This window comes from Lactuca virosa, chromosome 8 (assembly GCF_052849685.1).
Source record: "Lactuca virosa cultivar CGN04683 chromosome 8, Lactuca_virosa_CGN04683_v6, whole genome shotgun sequence".
NCBI lineage: Eukaryota > Viridiplantae > Streptophyta > Magnoliopsida > Asterales > Asteraceae > Lactuca > Lactuca virosa.
In genome coordinates, this window is record NC_136433.1 from 49014932 (window position 1) to 49023697 (window position 8766).

At 37.9% G+C, this 8766-nt stretch overlaps 1 non-coding gene across 1 annotated transcript; it reads right to left on the bottom strand.

The window, feature by feature from the left end:
- Nucleotides 1-8349: 8349 nt before the first annotated feature.
- LOC145134994 (small nucleolar RNA R71) lies at nt 8350-8457 on the bottom strand. Its single transcript, XR_013719476.1, has one exon. It is a non-coding gene; the product is annotated as a small nucleolar RNA R71 (small nucleolar RNA).
- Between the last annotated feature and the right edge of the window lie 309 nt (nt 8458-8766).

An 8766-nucleotide genomic window follows, 5' to 3' on the forward strand; every position in this document is an offset into this window, starting at 1 on the left:
GAGCCTGAAAGGCATCATCACGAACTCGTAATGACCATAACGAGTCCTTCAGGCCGTTTTCTGCACATCCTCATCTCTGAACCTCATCTGATGGTAACCTAATCGCAAATCAATCTTGGAAAACCAAGATGCACCCTGAAGCTGGTCAAATAAATCGTCGATCCTCAGAAATGGCTAACGGTTCTTCACTATTAACTTATTCAACTCTCGGTAGTCAATGCACATCCTGTGTGAGCTGTATTTTCAAGAACAGGATCGGTGCTCCCCATGGTGAACTGCTCGTTCTAATAAACCCCTTGTCTAGCAGCTCCTGAAGCTGCATGGATAACTCCTGCATCTCTGGCGGTGCCAACCGATATGGTGCTTTGGCTATTGGGGACGCACTAGGAACTAAATATATCTGAAATTCAACATGTCTCTCGAGAGGCAATCCAGGTAAATCCTCAGGAAATATGTCAGGAAAATCCCGAACGATGCGCACATCACTCAAATTTGTTGTGCCCCTAATGTGGGTATCCGCCACATAAGCCAAAAACTCATAACATCCCTGTTGAAGATATCTCCTGGCCCTCGCTGCTGAATAAACGACCGATCCATGTATCCCCTCTCCACGAATAACCAATTCTCCCCCACTAGGGTTTCGAACTATAACCAACTGGTGCTCATAGTCAATCATTGCTCAATTGAGGCCTAACCAGTCCATCCCTATGATAACCTTCGACCTTTGCAGAGGAATCAGAACCAAGTTAATAAAATATCACTCACTGAACAGGTTAAGAACACACCCCTGATGAATCCTCGAAGCACTCACAGAATGATCGTCGGTGATCTCCACATCCAATAGATAATCTAGAGTCCCCGGGAGCATCACTAAACTTCTTGCTAAGCGCAAGAGATACAAAGGATCGGGTAGCACCCGAATCGAACAAAACATGAGCAGTCATACCATTGACTAAGAAAGTCCATGTACATGATCAGATAGAATATAAGAATAAATAAGGAAAGCAATAAAATATATGATAAGATCACATACCGATAACCACATATGGTGATGCTCGAGCCTCATCGGTAGTCAACTCAAATGTCATACTCTTCACCACAGGTGCCCCCTCCTTGCCATGACAGCCATCGGTGATCCTCAAGGTGGCTTGTTCTGGCGCCTCGGCTGCCCATCCTGATAACCTTGGACAATCGGCTTTTTTATGTCCTGTCTGGTTGCCGTGAAAACAGATCACTAGACTCCGGGAGCAATCCCTACTCATATGACCGGTCTGAACACATCTGTAACAACCCGAACCCATGATCGACATGGCCCACTGTGCGGCTTGCCGCAATGGCTCCGACCCTACTGGCCCCGAGAATGCAAATCCAAAGTCTTGGGCCTCTTAGCCTAACCTACTACTGTCTGTACCTACTCCGACTTGCGCTTCGTCCGAAGCTCCCACTCAATCTCCTGCTCACGGGCCTTCTTAATCATATCATTCAGGGGATTACACCCCGAAAATCTCATAAACTCCCTGATGTCATCCCTCAACATATCATGATATCTCGCATTCTTCATCTCTTTATCCGCAACGTATTACATAACTAACATAGCCCTCTCAAGGAACTTGGCGGTGATCTCCGCTGCATTCTCAGTAGTCTGGCAAAGGTCCTAAAACTCCCCCGCCAACTGCTTCACCTCGATTGTTGGTGTAAAATCCTCCTGGAATCTTCTAACAAATTCCTCCCAAGTGATGGCCACCACAGATACAAAACCCAAAGCTTGGCCAACTTCATCCCACCAGTCACGTGCTCGGTCTCTCAGAAGGCAATATGCAAATCCTACCTTTGCCTCTGCAGGAAAAAAACTCGTCCGCTGAGCATTCTCCATGTCAGCGATCCAACGACGGCTGGAGATGGGGTCCTTAGCCCCACATAACTCTGGAGCTCCACAAGCCTTGAACTCCTGAAACGAGGGAGTCTATGCTCCATCAGCTCTATAATCCCCTCCTTGATAGTACTGGAAATCATAGGGGTGGCCTCCATGATACCGTGGGTAATATCAGATGTGATAAACTCGTGCAACGGCCCATCAATTGGTTTTGGTCCAGTGCCAGAACCTGATCCAGAAGCTCCTCACCGCGTGATCGCCATACCTAACTGAAATACAAACATACAAATGATCAACACACTCATGGGGGAACTTCTATTCCAAAGGCTCTTTAGGATTTCTAAGATAATATTTGTCTCGAGTACAGATCATGTGCTTTCAATAGTACGGTCCCAATAATACCTTCCACACCTATCTATACTTTCCTCAAGGCCCATCCTAAATCCTCTAAGTTACCACACTAAACTCATACACACTATCCTTATGCAGCATACATATCCTACTACAACATTTCCTAAACTCTCCTAGGAATTCTCAACTCAATTGCTCTGCAACACATGGAACCTCAACCAACACTGTGGGTTGCCTTATGCATGAAAGTTGTACACAAAATGGAATCACATAGATTGCCGGATAATGATTCTACCCTAAGTCCACAACTAAACAAGGAACAAAAATGAGGCTAAATCAATCATTTTAGGGCTCTATGAACCTAATCGTATACAACCTTTAAAGCATACACTTAGCAATTAACTAAGACGATATCAATTCCATGTAGGACTTAACATCCAATTCTCCTAGGCTATAAGGCATCACACAAATCATGCAATTCTATCATACGATTCCTGAAGGTATCTCTAGCCCTACTCTAGCATACGATTCATATATCTGGCATACTAATCATAACACATGTATGAGTATTTTTGGGAATCACTTACTTGAGCTCAGCTGATTGCACGCGTCACAACCCCTCTTTATTTTATAAAAATCTTTTAGAAATTTATTTTTCTTTTGAAAAGATTATTATTTCCTCAGTTTGAGTTCTGACACACCCAAAAGTGTGTCCGAATCTCTCAAACCAAGGCTCTAATACCAACTTGTAACATCCCAAAAACAGTGATAAAATTTTCATTTTTAAATTCATCAATCCCATACAACAAATGTCTCTAAAACATCCAAGATACAAAATATAAACATCAGAGTAAAAGAAATCATAATCGTGGAAACATGAGAGGAGAATGCAGTGCCATCACGCCGGGCCCTTCCCTTTCGTATCGGAAGTACCTGAAACATAAATGTAAGCACAAAGATTAATGAGCTTCCCCAAAATACCACATACAACATACACATAAATATAACAACATGTGGCTGTGTCGGGTCTGTATCAACCCCCCATGTTCGTATCAACCCCATGTAACAGCAAGTAGCTGTGTCGGGTCTGTATCAACCCACGTGTTCGTATCAACCCCGAGTCCATAATGAATCTGAGCCAAGATTGGGTCCATGCATATATCATAAAATCATATTATTAATAGTCACATAGTCACATACATCCTACACATACGAATCAGTGGGCCGACATTGGTGCCTTCAACCCACTAGTGTGGCGAGAAGACTCACCTCATAGAAAGTGTTCTACTACTACTTCTCTTACTGACAGAGTACCGCTGCTACACACCACCTAATCAGTCAAACCAAATAAACCCTTAAGCTCTTCCTCCAAAATAGGTACTTGACCAAAAGTTAACTCAGGTCAAAGGTCAAAGCTAACGGCCAACGTTTACTTTGGTCAACCACCACGTCATGGCCACCTATGGCCACGCCCCTACCTTCTAGTAATAGTCAATTGTGATTTTTCCCACCACCATGTTGTGGCAACCCGAGCCACGCCGTGGGCACTGGGTTTTTAGCAGCTTAATGGATTAAGCTGTTTTCTTCGATTCCAAAGTCTCCAAATTTCAGATCTGGTCTGAAACAAAGTCTAGAAGGATAAAGTTTCAAAATTGACCTAATAAGACCATCCAAAAGGTCAAAAACTCAAACCCTAGATTCAAAAGGGGCTAAATATGACATGACTTTCCCCATTAAGCACTTAACCTAAAAGTCCAAAGCTCATATACTCCAAAACATATTCTAATACCTAATCCAACATAAAAGTTGGTGCTTTATAGACATGAATGTACAATGCATGTCTTGAAGCCATAATGATCCAAAAAAGGGGTTTTCCATGGAAATCCCATGCATGGTTCAAAACCCCACAAGCATCCAGATTCAACCCAACAACTATATCAAATGACCCAAAGATCCATAAAGTTGCAAACTTTATGAGATCCTAACACTCTAACCCATAAGAACTTGAATATTTAGGGACAAAAAATAAGATCTAGCATCCTAACATGATAAAAAATGAGTCTTGAACACTTACAAGGGTCCAAAAGATTGCTAACACAAAGGATGAGGACTAGCTTATTGAATCTTAGCACAATTCTTCTTCTTTCTTCCTTATAAGGCTTCAAGAACACCAACAAAGGCACAAAATGAAGGTGGGAGAGATTTAGGGTTTCACATGTCTGATGGAGGCTGAGGGTGAGCAAATCCTATCCTCCTCATTCCTTTAAATAAGGAGCAAAACCCGGAAAATAGCTCACTAATGGTTGTAATAGTTCGTTTTGTCAATGAAAATTGAGTCGTGCATAAAAAATCTTAAATTTTAGGCCCATAGATAGTCACAAGGTGAAGATATGGGTCGTATGTTGTTAGATTGTATACATGGGTGAGGGCATGTGGCATAAAGAACGTTACGAGGGTGACCGCCGATAACGGAACTTCAAACGGAAAGCCATAGAATTTTGAACCTTATTGTCATATAAAAAGTACCAAAACTATCATGTGGCATGTTTGATGTGTCCAAAAAGTCGTTAAGTACATAAGTCAATCCACCCAAGGAATTACAAACTTTAAGAATTATATGAAAAAGAATGGATTAGAAGCGAATAAGTTGTTGTGTGGTTGTTGTCTTAGAGATGGAACTCCACTTACAAGTTGTTGAAATCTTGAAGACCGCCTTGGAGCTAAGAGTGGTGTTGGCGAATATGAAGTTCAAGGTATTAAATTATTTTTTTTACTTTTATTATCGAGTTTTTTTCTTTTCTTTTTCTTTTTATAATTTTCAACTTTTATTTTTCTTACATTTACTAATTTATATTTCTATTTATGATTATATTGAATATATTGAAGGGTTTGTTATAATCCCATCCATCAATGATTCTTAGTTAAAATATGATTATCGTAAAATATAAAAATAAAGAATTCTATATTTTATAGATTTTCATTATACATACGACGATAAGAATATATTTGTTGATTTTCCTAATTTCACGAAAATAAGAATTTCATCTTTTATCTTGTTAATTGAGGCCTCTTGATGAAGAATATAGGAAAAAGGACATATTTTCTATGACTTTTGATTCTTTATATAACTAGATCTTATGTCAACAAAGAAAACCCCATTCGTCTAATTTTAACTCGGATTTCGATAAATTAATTATTTGTTTGATCAAAATAACTGAATTTAATGTTCTAATTTTGATTCAAAGGAAAGAAAGTGTGTAGTTGCAATACCTCACTCAAAACGCTTTTTAAAGGATTATGTGGCACGATTAGATCGAATATGCCATTATGGAATAAATACTCGCCTGCTTGTGAATTTCTTGGTAGATAATTCTTATGCACGGGGTTTAAGAACAGTTCTGGAACATGTAGATTTCGATGTCATAAAAAACGAGGTGAAATTTCTTGAAATATTCAAGATAAAAACAAAGATTATATATTCATCATCTGAATCGTTGGTCCATGTATTTTCCTAGGAAGTTTTAGATGTCGACAAACATCTAAGATTCTGGTCAACAAAAATTGGAGTTTTGCCACATATGTTCGAAAATGCGATTAAAGTATGACAAGTATTTGGGTACAATTTTGCCAAACTCAATGATTACATGTACTTTGTCGTGTTGTTGGATACACAATTTAATTCATCATTTTTAATCATTTTGTTAGATATTTTAACTATACAAGTGTCAACCGTGACATCCGAGTCAACATTTAGCATTTGCGGTCCTGTATGAGATGCGTATGGAACTCGTTTGACAACATTGATAGTGGAGACATTGTTTTGCACCAAATATTGGGTTAGAAAATCAAGAAAATCAACTATAGATGACGTTGACGATGTCTTAAAAGATAATGAGATAGTGTTGGGTAATTACTTTCAACTTTCATAATATTTTTTGTTTTATTCGTTACAAACCCTAAATTAGAATTTTATATACTAACTATTTTTTTGTTTTTATATGGAGATAGAAGAAGCGATACAAACAAAATGGGAAAGAAATGGAAAAGAAACCAAGTTGAATTATTTTTGGTTTTGGAACAAATATACTTAGATTGTTTCTTTAAGTATTAAAAGAATGATGCATATTTCTAATACTTTTAGCTACAATCATGCTTAGTTTTGGACAAAAGGTACTTATTATGTTTGACATATGTTTTGTATTTGCAAAGACATGCTCGGGACAAAAAGGAAGCAAACAAAGAGCTGGAAGCAAGAAAACGGGAGCTAGGACAAAAAGAAGAAAAAAATAGACTTAAAGATAGAGGACCACGATGTGGTGATCATCCACAACGACATGGTAAACGGAAGATTCTCGACTAATAAGCTGACTTGGAGAATACATGATATACACAAAGACCACGACGTGGTTATTAACCACGACGTGGTGATCAGTTATATGGAAACTATAAATATCCGATGATTAGGTCGAATGGGGTGACTTCTAGCCAATTTTCTGAAGAGAATTACGACCAAAAACCCTTGGAAGCTCAGAAGAAGATCGATAATCAATTGGAAATAAAGAGTTGAAGAAGATTTAGAAGAATTCGACCTAGATCCATTAGTTTTCCTAAATATACTTATGTCTAATCTAGTTTGCATGACTTTCGTGTATTTTTCTGCTATTATGAGAGGCTAAAAACCTTCTACTTTTGTTTGGTGAAGATAAAACTGATCCTATAGTGTTGATTTCGATTTATGGATATTAGATATTGATTTTGCTTGTGTTTGATAATTAAACCCTAACATTTTCTAGTTCTAGTTTATATTGCTTATAAATCAGATTCTGTATGATAGTTGATCATTCTAATTGCATGAATTTGTCACCTAGTTGTTTATGATCATTAAATAATTAGAGCTAGGATTAATCACATCTTAGATAAAGTAATTAAAGCTAGTAACTTTAACTATGTTAGAGAGTATAATTAATCTTAATTTGTGCTTGGTTGCTTAACTTGAGCATAGGAAAGTAACTAATATCATTCATAGTCCAATTTGTGCTAATTATCGATTTGGTGTTTAACTTGTGCTTGATCATTGCATGGTAATTCATAAATTGATAAGTTTAGATATTTGATCATAATAGCTAGTTAATAAATTGGTAATCAATATATTCTATCCACTAGAAATCAACCATAGGAGAAGGTGAAATCAGATCTAAGCAGAAGTACTCTTTTAATCTTGAAGTAATTTCAATTTCTTTGTTTGCTTAATTGTTTAGTTGATAGTAATTTGAATTAAGTTCTTCTGATCTTACAAATTAAGTAGCCCCCCCACTTTAAGTTTGTCTCTTAGTTTAATTAGAAGTAGTTAGATTAATTAATTAAATTCTGTTCCCTGTGTTCAACACACGACTTACCTAAGCTATTCTATAATCTGACTATGTACACTGCCTATAGGTGCATAATTTAGTTAAGTCAGTTAGGTTAAAATTTTAAAACAAGTAGGTGCTTTTATACACATAAAGTTTTTGGTGACGTTTCCGGAGAACAACTTATTTTAGTTGAAAATAATTGCTTCTAGTTAATCGATCCTTGTTGTGGGGTAAAAGCCGTAAAAAGTTATTTTTCTGTCCATGCATCCCCTAGGACATAGTAATATCTTACCACGACGTGGGCATTGGTAGTGTTTTTTAGTTTATTTAATTTTATTTCTTTTTTGTTCGTTTTACGTACGTTTTCTAGTTTTATCTTAGCAGGGAAAAATAGGGGACATCACGACCATGACAATGGAAGAGTATAAGCGAGACATATGAGGAACGACAACAGATGGGGTCTTGATCCACCAAAATTCCCAACCACTACAAAGTTCGAACTACCTGGACATATTTTTGGCATGCTAAAGGAACTAACTTTTATGGTAAGGAGCACGAAGACGTTTATGAGCATATAGAAGAGGTGGTGGATATTTATAACTATTTTCATGCACCAAACGTGAGTAAAGATGCGGTGATTCTTCGACTTTTTCCAGTCACACTAAAGAGTGAAGCAAAATAATGGTTAAAATCACTTCCCTTTGGAGCAATCATGACATGGGCTGATTTTAAGACTGAGTTCATAAACCAGATTACCCCTCTTCAAAAGTGGTGAAGCTTAAAAGAAACATACATAATTTTCAACAATTAGAGGGCGGAGTCGCTATACGAAGCTTGGGAGCGTTACAAGAGATTGTTACGACATTTCCCTCAACATGACTTCAATGTGCAACAAGAAATCCCGATATTTTATGATGGAGCTAATGTGTGCACTCGCCAACTTCTAGACTCTCAAGGGCCCATGACAAAGAAGGATCTGACAACAAATAAAGCTTTGATTGACGAATTTGCTAAGAATTCAAGAGAGTATCACAACCCAAAGGAGGATTTCACTAGAGGAAAATCAAGTAAAGATGGACGTCAAGATGCTATCAGTTCAGTAATTGCAAAGCTTGACGCAATGGAAGAAAGGATCAGAAAAATGGGTGGATCAATTCAAGATAAACGCGGAGCTTGTGGGGGACCCCATTA